We start from the raw sequence: 14,494 nt of genomic DNA, 5'->3' as shown, positions 1-14,494 counted from the left end.
AGTATGCCAATGAGTTCGCGAACACCGACCGCACAAACCACAAACACGACAATCTCGCGCAAACATGACCTCAAGATCCACCCAACGCGCAAGTACATGGCATTTAATACGAATGCATCGAGTAAGTGTACGACTGTTATCAGCCCGGGACCTTGCGAACAGAGCAGTTGACGCAAAATAAGCCTTGTAATGTGCCACTAAGAGCGTTCGACAGCATCGCAACCGTCGTCACAGATGTCATATACAGCTACGGCGCTTACCGCTCATAACAGTCGTTACGTTCATAACAATTGATACTCCTGAATCACTTGTGGTATCCCCTTGTAGAAACACGCGAAAAATACTACAGTTGCGTCGAACGGAACACCATATTCAAGCGGATAACTCGGGTCTTCTCAACAGTCGCTAGTGTTACGAAGCGCGCCTCCGACGACGTTACGAAGGGTGCCACGAATCTCGCCGTTGTAACCACTGTTATGAAAGAAGGCGACGCCAACACGGTCCCGAAGGCGCCACTGCTTCGAACTCCGCCGGGAAGGTCACCAGCCACTTGGTAGCGTAGGTTTCTCAGCTCGCGACTGCTTCTGCGCAGAGATGATAGACGAGCGGACGAGACGACGGTGAGTTAAACAAGGTTCATGTACAGCATATATACAGAGGCGTTACGAATTCGGCACAGGGGCTGACAGCTTAGAGACCCGAAGAGTCGAGCTCTCCTCTCTAACACATAAGTATAGTGCTCGCGACGCGCCGCAGGGCTTCTTTTCTATGCACCGGGTGGATTCTTTGAGTAACCAAATGTCCAACCAGAAGTGCCGCTGGTCGTGAGGTCAGAATCCTCCAATAGGGTCGCCGCTGGGCCGCGTCATTCTCATCGAATCTGGAGCCGCTGCGCTGCACGTGGCTGCACCCAAGGACGAGTGACGTCGCCACACATTGCGTCAGACTCGCCAGACAGGAAGTCGCCGATTGCTTTGACGGGCTCGCTGGCTGAAGTGACTCACTGTGCGTGCGCGGCAGAAAGGCACCGCCGCGTGATGACGCCGTTGAGTTGTTCACGTCAGGCGGGCTCACGGGCTGGCCTTGACACAGATTGCCTTCTTCAGAGGCATGGATGTTCGCTGTGGACTCGCAGGCATAACAGCGCCCCCCCCCCGCCAGACAATGTGCCGGAAAGACGAGCTGCTTTCACGTGGCTCGGATGTCAGGCGCGCTCGTTTGCCAGGTCCCCCCAGGTTCGCCTCCAGGGCCATGGGGAGAACGCAGCTCCAGACTCTTTTCCGGGAACACATCCCATTCTTGAGGACGGATCCCAGCTCCACTGGCTTGTCGCCGCAACTTGTCGACCAGCTTAGCTCGTCTCTTCTGACGATCTTTGGTCTCAGCACTTGTCGATGGTTCTGTCGATGGTTCTGTCGATGGTTTTGCAACTTGTCAAGAACGGTTCGACAACAGACAACACACGACACAAGCAAGTGCCCTTGGTCACCCGAAAGAACACCAGACAAAGTATATTACAACATATACCTAGTTACGTGTCCATCGGAATTTCGTTCCCTCTACATCAAGAGGCACATGTGGGACACAAGACTCTTAAAATGAAAACTCAATTTTTTTACACGTACAACAACGTAACGAAATAGAATAGAACATAAAGTTGGCTCCTTGAGCTCATTCTGGACGAGAGCGCCCTGCTAAGGCCGTGATGAGGACAAAGTTTTGCCCCAAATCGCCAGCGAGAAACCGAAAGGTGGAGAAGGTACTAACTAAACGCACGGCTCAATGCGTCTGCATTAGCGTTTAGCTTTCCTTTTTGTAGCGAACGTCAAAGTTGCGCTGTTGGAGTATCAAGCTGCACCTCACCAGCCGGCCACTTTTAGGCGACGATACCTATGCGCTACCAACAGCTGCTCATACTTGTGACGTTGCACAGGGGAACAACGATACGGCTTGCTAGGGATTGGCTCCTCACAAGTTAGCTTGATATCGTGTTCGATCACCGTCGTGTTTCCGGGACGGTCTGAAAACACGTCTCCAAACTAGGAAACAATCTTTCTCAGGTCCTCCTTCTGGACTTCACTTAACCTAGGTTGTAGGTTCAACTGCTCCAAGATCACCTCCGATCCCCTTTCGATTACATCACTAGTGGTCAAAATTTCTGCTCCCTCTTTCACTGGAGCATTCAATAGCAGATTTACGACCGCTTGACGTTGAACGTATGGTTTCATGAAGTTACTGTGGTAAATTTTGTTCGGCCGCCTTCCTAATTTCACTTCATAGTTGGTATCAGAAAGCTTCGATATTACTTTGGCGGGCCCTTCCCAATGAACCTCAAGCTTGTTCTTTTTGGATGGCCGCAGCAGCATTACCTGACTTACTACTTCAAAAGCGCGCTTCTTCGCCGATTTGTCGTAGTACTCCTTCGACAACATTTGTGCAGCTTTCATGTGGCTTTCCACTAGCGCTTTATTCGAGAGGCCCTCACGCTGCTCTCGAATGAGCGTTTTTCGATCAACCCTCGACAGCTCGCTCCAACTTTCCGCTACAGGCGAGAATGTTGCACCCCTCTCGCTCTGACTCAGTGGCATCATGTCGTCTCCCCCTGCTACAGAAACCGCGCCGGTCGCTCCGGCGACGGGCCGCTCGAGTGACTGCTCACATGACTCACACGGAGAATTTATTCTCTGAGGTTCTGTCAATTCGCCGCCAAGGTCACTTGATGGTTCACTACATTGAATAAGATCAAGCTCCTGCGAAACATTTTCCGCTTGCGATCGCGTGAGGGCCATGTACGCTAAGTTGGGGAAGAGCGATTTACCCTGCTCAGTGAGAAGCTGTTCTAAGTTGTTAGAGAAAAGATAAGGAAAACAATCGGGAAGCGCGGCAGACACAGCCGCTTCGGTGCGAAACTTACCGAACGGGCTTTCAGTGACAACCGTAGCACGTTGGTAAGCAAGCACTCTGCTCCTCGGCGACTTGCCTGATCCACGCGCATTCGCCTGTAAAATCATCCGGAGACACCAATGAAGGATGGAAAACGTCCATGGTTGCCGCTGAGTCTCGAAGTTCTCGACACGTTTTCCCATACACACTAATTTCTTGGAGATATGGCTCTAACAACCGCATGTTCTTTTCCGATTCTCGGATTGTTGCAAAAGCAAACTTTTGCTTACAGTTTATCGCGATGTGCCCTTCCTTTTTGCAGTTGTAGCAAATTCGCGGCTTCCATTTGTTTTCCGATTATCGGATAGTTGCAAATTGTTGCTTACAGTTTATCACGATGTGCCCTTCTTTTTTGCAGTTGTAGCTAATTCACGGCATTCGTTGATCAGATTTCTTTGAAAAGCCCTCTTTCCTTTCATCTTTTTCAACGCGCACTGCCCTGCTATGCAACTTTCGGCGAGTATAATACTCCTCAGCTAACTCTACTGCCTTGTTTAGCTGTATGTATGTCACCAAGTTTTTCCTGCAGCCAAAGCTTGACATCCTCCTCGATGCGGCGGTAGAACTGCTCCAATGCAATGCATTCTACCACTTTATCGCGATCGTCATAAAATCCTTCGTCTTTGAGTCATTCAATTAAATCGGCTTTAAGACGAAACGCGAAGTTAACGTGTGACTCGTTCCCCTTTTTAGCATACCGAAACCTTTGCCTGAAAGCCTCGGGTGACAACTTATAACGTCTCAAGAGCACTTCCTTAACCTCGACATAGCTCTCAAACGCTTCCCTCGACAAGCACGTTATCACGTCGGACACTTCACCGCGAAGAAGAGCTATCAGGTTCCGCGCCCAAAGAGACCACTCTGGAGCATTTCGCTCCCAGACGTGTTCAAAGTTGACGAGATACTTCGCCATGTCCTCGCCTACTACGAATGGTGGCAGTTGGTCCCGAATTCTATAACCGCTGACCTGAACTGTCGGAGAAGTTACGCTAGGCGCCTGCGAACACTGTAGGATTGCCAATCCTATTCGTTTCAACTCGAGGCGCTCCTGTCTCTCGGCCTCCTCGCGGCGTTCGCGCCTTTCAGCCTCGTCGCGGCGTGCTTTGATATCCGCCCAGGCGTCATCGACTTCCTCAGCCGACACTCCTTCATCCTTCATGATCTCAAGGATCGCTTGCTTTCGTTTCGCACGGCCCGAAGTAATGCCGAGTTCCTCACAAATTTCGATGAGTTCCTTAACTTTAAGGTTCTCCATCGTTCAAACTAGCCTCTTGCTGTTTGCCCCTGTTAAGATTCTACTTGCCGTACCCACTATAAGTCTACTAACAAGACGCACAAGCAATTTTAACACTGCCGTGTTTACACCCTCCGCGTTAACTTTGGTTTCAAAGCGCTCTGACTTTCCTTGAAACGATCAACGCTCACTCTAATGCTTCACACAGCCATTCTATAAACTACTACAGCCTGAGCTAGAGTAGTCTGGTGAATTGAGGGGAAAACATGTCGCTGACGCCGGCCGATCCTGCAGCTACCAACCACTGTTACGAAGCACGCCTCCAACGGCGTTACGAAGGGTGCCATGAAATCTCACCGCTGCAACCACTGTTACGAAAAACGGCGACGCCAACACGGTTCTGAAGGCGCCACGGCGTCGAACTCCGCCAGGAAGGTCACCAGCCGTTTGGTAGCATAGGTTTCGCAGCTCGCGACTGCTACTGCGCAGAGCTGATAGACGAGCGGACGAGACGATGGTGAAATAAACAAGGTTTATGTACAGCATATATACAGAGGCGTTACAAATTCGGCATTGGGGCCGACAGTTTAGCGACTCGAAGAGCCGAGCTCTCTTCTCTGACACATAGATCGACTTCTCGCGACGCGCCACAGGGCTTTTTTTATATGCACCGGTAGGATTCCTTGAGTAACCAAATGTCCAACCAGAAGCGCCACTGGCCGTGAGGTCAGAATCCTCCAATGGGGTCGCCGCTGGGCCGCGTCATTCTCATCGAATCCGCAGCCGCTGCACTGCACGTGGCTGAACCCAAGGACGAGTGACGTCGCGACGCATTGCGTCAGACTCACCAGACAGGAAGGCACCGATTGCTTCGACGGGCTCGCTGTGCGTACGCGACAGAAAGGCACCACCGCGTGATGACGCCGTTGAGTTGTCCGCGTCAAGCGGGCTCGCGTGCTGGCCTTGACACAGATTGCCTTTTTCAGAGCCATGGACGTTCGGTGTGGACTCGCAGGCATAACACTAGCAATGCGTTGAACGGCCCGCCGTTGCTGAATGTTGCCCGCATGCAGCCTACCTTTGCGGTACTCTGAAATTTTTTCCAGTGACTCTACATGGTCCCTGCGGCTATCGCCGCCTGATGGCCGCCAGTCTGAAGGCATCATTCTCCGTGCCACTGCGATGGCCGTGGTCGGCACACTAGTAAGTATATTCAAGGCACTATACAGCCGGCGCGCTACGTGAAAAGTGTGGAGGAAATGAAATCGTGGCGGCCATATTCACTGGGCACAATGGCGGCGTTGCTATGGTTATGTGTTGCGCAGTGTAACTGGTCTAGCAGTGAGCGCCGTGGCTGGCGGTGGCATGTGTGCCTCCGCAGGTCTCGTGCTGAGCCGTGGTGGACAATATCCCTGCTCTGCGCCACGTTATTGGTTACGCAGTGTTATCCTGGCAGTTACTGTACTCTTAGCAATCTTTACAAAACCTTTCGTCCACCACGGGGCCTGAACAGTGCGTAGAACGAGCGCATAACCATGTGTCGTGCGGCGGATGACGCGGATCAATTATTTGAAGCGTTCAGCGAAATCGCGTTGGGCACCATGAAGAAGCGGAACGACGACGAACATCATGCAGGTCAGTGGCGGTTGCGCAATGCTCCTGCTTGTGGCAACGGACGAAACTGTTGTGCCCAGTAAGACGCAATGAGGACTATATGCACATACGCAGTTTCGTGTTGGGTATGTGTACAGTAGCAACTTGCATGTGCGTAATAGAACACCTTTTCTGTCCCGCTTGTTATACCCGCCCCCAGAATTGTAAACTCAGCGTTAGAGGAACCACGTTCAAGTGTCACTTGCACCGTGCTCAGTCACCACGGTCGCACAATGCTGGCGCTGGTGAGTTTTACGCGGAACACAGGCACAGTGGCCGGGCGCTGCGTCGGCCTTGTGTCGGAATTTAACCCTAGAAGAAGACGCACGACTTATCGTGATGTCTGTACAGTATACTGAATTTCTGACGTAAAAATGTGAAGAAGAAAACGCATCGTTGGCAAGCAACATCGCCACCGCTTGGGTACTGGGTGCTGGGCTTCTCTCGCTCGGCTCGTGCTGATCATCACCGGCATCTGCTTGACCGTTGCTCTTGCCCGATCGTGTTTCATCGTAGGACCACCGTCGAAACAGTCGCCAATAAACCCTTTTTAATTGGTGGAGGGTGCTGACATTCCCCGTCGCCTAAACCTGGAGCTGCGCAATCGAACGCTACCTCCCATCATGGCTACCAACAACGCGCAACCTGGCTCTTCCACTCCATCCCCCAGCAACCCCGGCGTTCTTCGTTTGCGAGAGCCCAAAGTCTTTAGCGGAGCTGATGAGACCGACGTGGAAGACTGGTTCGCTAACTAGGAACTGGTAAGCGCAAACAACAAGTGGGATGACGCGGACAAACTGACTAACGTGATCTTTTACCTCACTGACGTGGCCAAAATGTGTTATAATAACCACAAAAACGACATTACGACGTGGTCCATCTTCAAAACGTCGTTTGCTGACGTTTTCGGCCGACCCGCTGTCCGCAAGTTCAGAGCCGAACAACGCTTGCGGACTCGCGCACAGAAGCCATCTGAATCGTTCACCAGTTACATCGAAGACATTATTGGTCTTTGCAACCGTGTGAACAACGCCATGCCCGAGTCGGAAAAGATTCAACACATCCTCAAAGGGATAAATGACGGCGCATTTCAGATGCTCCTGGCGCGCAATCCTGCCACCGTTGTGGAACTTGTGACTTTATGTCAAAGTTTCGACGAGTTGAGGAAACAGCGCGCCCTGACTCGGCCATTTTCCTCCCACGCTGACTCACTATCTAGTCTTACTTCTGTTCCTGATTACTCAACAACCCTGCAAGAGATCAAAGACTTTGTGCGTGAAGAAGTAGCTCGGCAGCTGTCGTTGATTCCCTTCACGCAGCAGCCGCCGTCCTCTCGTCTGCCCTCACCACTCCGCGACGTTATTGGCGAAGAGGTAGCTCAGGCTGTTCCCGTCGCTGCCCACTAGCAGCCTGTGGGCATGCCTGTTCCCCATGCGCCGGCTATGCAGCCCGTGGCCACGCCTCTTACTTATGCCCAGGTGGTACGCAGCAGACCCCGCCAGCAGCTTTTGCCACCCATGCCTGCAGTTGCTCCCCACTCTACCCCTCTTTCGACACCTTGGGCCGCACTGCGAGTCAGCAATTCCTGGCGCACTGCTGACAATCGACCGATCTGCTACGCCTGCGGTACTCCAGGACACGTGGCACGATATTGTCGTCGTCGCTTCCAATCGCAACACAACGCTACTTGGCCATTACCGTATGACCCGCAGCCCACGCACCTACCTGCTCCCTATCCTTCACCGCAGTACGGCTACACTAATCTTCCCGAGTCTCAGTCACCCCAGCCCCCAGCTCCGACTCACTCTCCCCGCTCGCCGTCTCCTCGCAGGCGATCTCTGTCCCCAATGCGTCCCCGACCCGCTTCCTCTAACCGGGAAAACTGAACGCCGCAGTTCCAGAGGCAAGAACTGCGCCGTCATTGAAATGCCCAAGTCCTCGCACTTCACCTGCTAACGTCGTCGCCATATCTGTTGATGGTGTTTCTATCTTTGCCGTCATCGACACAGGTGCTGCCGTTTCTGTTATAGCCGCCCAGCTCTGCCGCTCCCTACGCAAAGTGACCACGCCGCTCTCTGGACTATCGCTTCGTACGGCTAGCGCACAACCAGTTCGACCTCTCGACACCTGTACAGCCTGCATTTTCATCCAAGGCTCTATGTACGTTGTCGAGTTCATCGTCCTTTCGGTGTGCTCGCATGACGTTATCCTCCGGTGGGACTTCCTGTCACATCATCATGCCGTCATCGACTGCGCACGCGCTGAAGTTCAATTTTCGCACCTGTCTGACGAACCTTTGCACGAAACTCTTGAGCGGTCCCCAAAACTCGTCGTACGTGAAGACACTGAAATTCTGCAGCCTCTCTTGCTGTTGTCCCTGTTTGCTGCGATGACCATAACGATGCTACAGTAATGTTTACACCTTCCGACATTTTCATGAGCCGCAGAGCCGTTTCCTTGCCTTTCGCTACTCGACGTCACTGCGGGCCGAAGCAATATTTTCGTCCACAACCCCCTTTCTGCACCGCTTACGCTACTTGCCGGCGAATGTCTCGGTCGAGTGGAGTACCTCGACTCCTCTTTATTCCTTAACATGCCAGACGAATCGGGCAGTAGCGCCTCGACCAAACTTCATGCCCTTTCCCCACTGGAATGCTCATCGAGTGACACCTTCTCGAGTTCCATCATCGACACCTTAAGTGCCCATGAGCGCACCGAGCTTCTTAATCTCCTCCAGCACTTCCCGAATTCATTCGATGTTTCTCAGCGGCAATTGGGTCGGACTTCCGCAGTGCACCACTACATTGACACCGGTTCGCGCCAGCCATTGCGTCAAAGACCGTACAGTGTCTCTGCTGCAGAACGTCACGTCATCAACGACCAGGTCGAAGAGATGCTACGCCGTCGCGTTATTCAATCATCCCACAGTCCTTGGGCATCTCCTGTCGTTCTAGTTCGAAAGAAGGATGGATCGATTGGATTTTGCGTCGACTACCGGCGATTAAACAAGGTGACGCGGAAAGACGTCTATCCATTACCGCGCATCGACGACGCCCTTGACAGCCTCCAAGGAGCCGAATTCTTCTCCTCTTTAGACTTACGATCTGGATACTGGCAGGTTCCTATAACAGAAGCTGATCGCCAGAAAACTGCGTTCATTACACCAGATGGCCTGTACGAATTTAACGTAATGCCATTTGGGCTTTGTAATGCTCCTGCCACGTTTGAACGACTCATGGACAACACACAGCGTGGACTGAAGTGGTCTCTGCGTCTATGCTACCTCGACGACATTGTCGTTTTCTCTCCTGATTTTTCTACACATCTGCTTTGGCTCCAACTGGTTCTGACGTGGTTAACCAACGCTGGGCTCCAACTGAACCTTAAAAAGTGCCGCTTCGCCGCGCGAGAGCTGTCCTTCTTAGGGCACATCGTGTCCAAGCATGGTGTTCGACCCAACCCTGCAAAACTATGAGCAGTCGCTGAGTTCTCGAAACCTACTACGCTGAAAGAATTACACAGTTTTGTCGGACTATGCTCGTACTTCCGGCGCTTCGTGCGAAATTTTGCGTCGATCACGTCACCACTGACCAACCTCCTACGCGGTGACGCAGACTTTTCATCCTGGTCTTCTGACTGCGACGTCGCGTTTGCCACGTTCCGTAGTCTGCTAACATCTCCTCCAATTCTTCGGCATTTCGACCCAACAGCTGCAACGGAAGTTCACACAGACGCTAGTGGGGTTGGTCTAGGCGCCGTCCTCGCCCAACGCAAGCCGGGCTACTCCGAATACGTCATCGCTTATGCGAATCGCACACTTACTAAAGCTGAGGCCAATTACAGCGTCACTGAAAAAGAGTGCTTGGCGCTAGTATAGGCGCTTCGCAAGTTCCGCCCTTATTTGTACGGTCGCCCATTCGACCTGGTAACGGACCACCATGCACTTTGTTGGCTTGCCACATTAAAAGATCCTTCTGGCTGCCTAGCTCGGTGGGCACTGCAAATCCAGGAGTACGACATTCGTGTCATCTATTGCAGTGGACGCAAGTATTCTGACGCCGACGGGCTGTCGCGTTCGCCTTTACCTCCCGACTCGGCCTGCAGAACCACTGGTACCAACTCCGTCGCATCTCTCGACCTCGACTCCTTTACCAGTGAACAACACAAGGACCCGTGGATCGCTTCCCTTTTCAACTGTCTTTCTGGATCGTCAACCACTGCGGTACCACGATCTCTCCGACGTCAAGCTGCTCATTTCGCCATTCGTGATCGGCTGCTACACCGACGCAACTACGCCCCCGAAGGTCGTAAGCGGCTCTTGGTTGTCCCGCGCAGCTTGCGATCACAAATCTGCGCCTCCATTCACGACGATCCCCAATGTGGTCATGCCGGAGTTTACAAAACTTACGAACGCATTCGCCATCGCTTCTACTGGCGCGGAATGTATAATTTCGTTCAAAAATTCGTTATGGGCTGCCCTGACTGTCAACGCCGCAAATCAGCGCCTTTCCACTCGTCCGGTGCGCTTCAACCACTTCCGTGCCCTGCCAAACCTTTCGATCGGATCGGAATTGATCTCTATGGCCCTCTACCGACAACATCAGATGAAAATCGGTGGATCATAGTTGCTGTAGACCATTTAACACGCTACGCTGAGACCGCCGCCCTTCCAAGTGCCACTGCGCGGGACGTAGCATCCTTCATCGCTTCATACTGCGACATGGTGCACCTCGAGAACTACTAAGCGGCCGAGGTCGAGCCTTCCTATCAGAAGTCGTCACGTCTCTGCTTTCTTTATGCCATGTTGTTCATCGCAAGACCATGGCATACCACCCGCAGACTACCGGGCTCACGGAAAGATTTAACCGCACCCTTGGCGATATGCTCGCCATGTATGTGACATCCGATCATACTAACTGGGATCGCATTCTTCCATTCATCACGTTCGCATATAACACCGCGGCACAGTCTACCACTGGATTTTCACCTTTCTTTCTTCTTTATGGACGCGAACCATCCCACACCATCGACTCTCTCCTTCCATACCGTCCTGACGCATCCGAATGCCCATCTGTGTCCGAAGCTGCCCGAAATGCGGAAGAGTGCCGTCAACTCGCACGCACCTTTACGTCACAAGAACAACAGCGCCAGAAAGAAAACAACTCCGACTCTTCACAAAGCCCCAGCTATTCCCCGGGATCACTTGTATGGCTGGCTGTTCTTTACCAAACCCCCGGCATTTCCTCAAAACTCGTTCCAAAGTACGAGGGCCCATACCGCGTTTTGGAGCAAACCTCGCTGGTGAATTTTCTCATTGAGCCACTTTCCCCATCTGATGACATGCGCCAGCGTGGACGTGACATCGTCCACGTCGCCCGCCTTCAGCCATAATATAGCCCTCTGCCTCCAGACTCTTAGGTCGCCAGTATGGCTCTTTTTCGGCGGGGGCAAATTGTGAAGAAGAAAACGCATCGTTGGCAAGCAACATCGCCACCGCTTGGGTACTGGGTGCTGGGCTTCTCTCGCTCGGCTCGTGCTGATCATCGCCGGCATCTGCTTGTCCGTTGCTCTTGCCCGATCGTGTTTCATCGTAGGACCACCGTCGCAATAGTCGCCAATAAACCCTTTTTCACTCGCCATTGTTAGTGCATCTAGCGCGCGTTCTTTTGTACTTGCTTCGTTGGCGGCGAGCCGTTACTCGCTGTTACTACTCGGACGAAATGATTTCGCCGAAGGTGTCACGCTGGCCCAGAGTGTTGAGCCCCGTTTCATTAGTTTCGGATCGTTATGGCACGCGCGCTGCGAAGCCCACGTGCTGCGTAGCCCACGTGCTTTCCGAGCCAGAGAGAGAATTCCGCTTCCTGCTTTACAGTTGTATCTAAACAAGAGAGGAGAATTTGCCCAGTCAATATGGCCGACTTCTGGCTTTACGAGTGACGTCAGGGCCTATCTCAAGTTTTTCTCTTCCTCCATGGTTTCTATAGTCTCCTGCAGGTTTTACAGAGACTCTGACGGATACAGAAGTCCTCTTAGATCCCAATCTCCAGTCGCCTGCCTTGGCAGCTCGCTGCATCATTTGGGTAATCCTCCAACGTGCTAGGGCTATCTCTTCTATATATATTTGGACAGGTTTGGGAATAAGATGCGTAACGCATCATCTCCTAAACTAGTCTTGTCACGCTGAGTTCTTCCTGTCCTTCCACAATATGCACGAATTCTCGCACGCTGAATCTAAAAACGAAGTGAGAAGACATTATTTTGAGGTAAATAGGTGTATTTATCGAAAAGCAATGGCCGAGGTTTTGAGAGCGCCACAAAGCGTTCAATATCTCCTCTTGCCGATTCCTTCCACACATTAACACAAGCATTTTCTGCCCTTAAATCAGTTCAAAACATTTACCAAGCGTCGAAATGTTTTTTCCAGACGGCGGAAATTTCCTGAAGTGCTTTGTCCATGCCTGCGATGGTGCGCTCCCATTTTGCTAACCTGTCTTTGCATGCCAGAGCGCACAAAAAATGGAAAATTTTTTAGCGCACGTTCTGTATCTCGTGTGATCAGCAGCCTTCCCCGGCGTACACTGCACTGGCAGCTGTCTCCGCCGAGCTAGTAGCCGCGCTAGCAGCCGTGCCTCCAATCGCCGCGCTAAATCACAACCTAGCAGAGATATCGCGCACCGCGGCACCGCTCGGCAAGGGAAACACGGCTCGCTTTTCACACCTCCCCATTCTAGCCACCCCAACGTTCCTAGAACTAGGTGCTAGAAACGTTGCCCGTAAACTCCGTCGGCTGTGCATGTTGCAGTGGGTCGCTATCCGTGGAGCGTTCTTTCTGCGTGAACAGTTTTAGGGGCGAAGCTCCTTATGGCGTGGCTTGTGCGTCCCTCGTAGTACGTAACCACCAGTGGCACATACCCGAAATAGATATAACATTTGACCTCCAAGGTGGTGCCGGTGAGAGATTTCTTCTGTGCGTTGTTTAACAATAAAAATAGTGCTCACTGTACATGCCAATGGCTGCTAATGGGGAATGAGAGACAGGAGCATTCGGCTTTTAGTCAATGCGCACGTTGCCATCCCCATTAGCAGCCATTGGCATGTACATTGAGCACTATCGGACAAGAAAGGGTTGCTACATTATACTCGCTGGGTGTAACCTTTTTAGTTTTAGAAAGGTTTAGCGAGCGTTGAGCTGCAGGGCCATGAATACAATGAACTAGTATATACCATGAATGAATTCGAGGTGGTTAAAAAGGGTGGAAGCAGATACGAAGCGCAAGCCGTAAGAAATTAAAAGTTGAATCCTCCTGTCTCTCATTTCACATTAGCAGCCACTGGCATGTACATTGAGCACTATCTGACAGGAAAAGGTTGCTACGTTATACACGCTGGGCGTAACCTCCTTGGTTTTAGAAAGGTTTAGCGAGCATTGGGCCGCAGTGCCATGAATACAGTGAACTAGTATATACCATGAACTCAAGGTGGTTGAAGGTGGGAAGTAGACCCGAAGCGCAAGCCGTAAGAAAGTGTGCGTGTGCCACCTCTCGTTTAGTCCTTGGAATGTCCACTGAATGGCGGTGCTTCTATATGGGGAATATATTGTTACGTCTACGAGGGGTTTATTCGAAGCAGACGTAACGGTCGACTCAACGGTATACCGCAGTGAACGCGAAGCAGCGAGCTCTTGCCACCAACCGAACGTCCTCTTCTTCTGCTACCACCATGTTCCCCGCTACACAGGTGCACATACCTAAATTACACATGTGGTAACACTTCCCTCCGCGCAGACGAAGCCCGCTGGGCGAGTCAAACAGTCTCTCGAGGAATAAAGCGCTTCAAACGTGCAACATGGGCAAGTTCAGTTTTTGCAGACCGTCGGCCGTTTGAATGGAGGCGCGCTATGCGGTAAACTAAATCACTGATACGGTCTACAACAAGATAAGGTCCCGCATAGTGCACTAGCAGTTTCTCGCTCAAACCGCGTTTTCTAGTTGGTGTCCACAGCAACACTAGGTCGCCGCGATTGTACGTCACGTGTCGGCGTCGGCGGTCAAAATGTGCCTTCGAGCGATCTTGCGAAGCAAGAGTGCGCAAATAAGCAAGGCGTCTAGCTTCTTCTGCCCGACAGATGATCTCGGATATGCAGGGATCATGGTGGTCCAAACACGGGAAGATGGTATTCAGGGTATGACGAGGTGGTCGAGCATATAGAAGAAAGAAAGGACTGTAGCCGGTAGTTTCATGCTGAGCGGTGTTGAATGTATATGTGATAAAGGGTAGAATACTATCCCAGTCCTTGTGATCGGATGCAACATACATAGACAGCATGTTCGAGAGAGTTCTGTTCGTTCGTTCAGTTAGACCGTTCGTTTGAGGATGGTATGGCGTAGAGTGCCGAAATCTTGAAGCACAGACACGAAGCATCTCTTCCATCACGTCTGCTGTGAATTGTCGGCCACGGTCACTGATTACGATTTTGGGAGGTGCATGTCGAAGAATTACAAAACGTAGCATGAAGGAGGACACATCGGCTGCAGTTGCCGGTGGTATGGCAGCTGTCTCGCAGTACCGTGTTAAATGGTCGGTGCAAACGACTATCCAGCGATTTCCATCAGAAGACCGGGGAAAGGGTCCAAGGAGGTCAATACCGACTTGCTCGAATGGAGT

Source organism: Rhipicephalus microplus, chromosome 5 (assembly GCF_043290135.1).
Source record: "Rhipicephalus microplus isolate Deutch F79 chromosome 5, USDA_Rmic, whole genome shotgun sequence".
In the NCBI taxonomy this organism is placed as follows: Eukaryota; Metazoa; Arthropoda; class Arachnida; order Ixodida; family Ixodidae; genus Rhipicephalus; species Rhipicephalus microplus.
The sequence above is the reverse complement of the archived record's forward strand: the minus strand, read 5'-3'. Positions refer to the sequence as shown.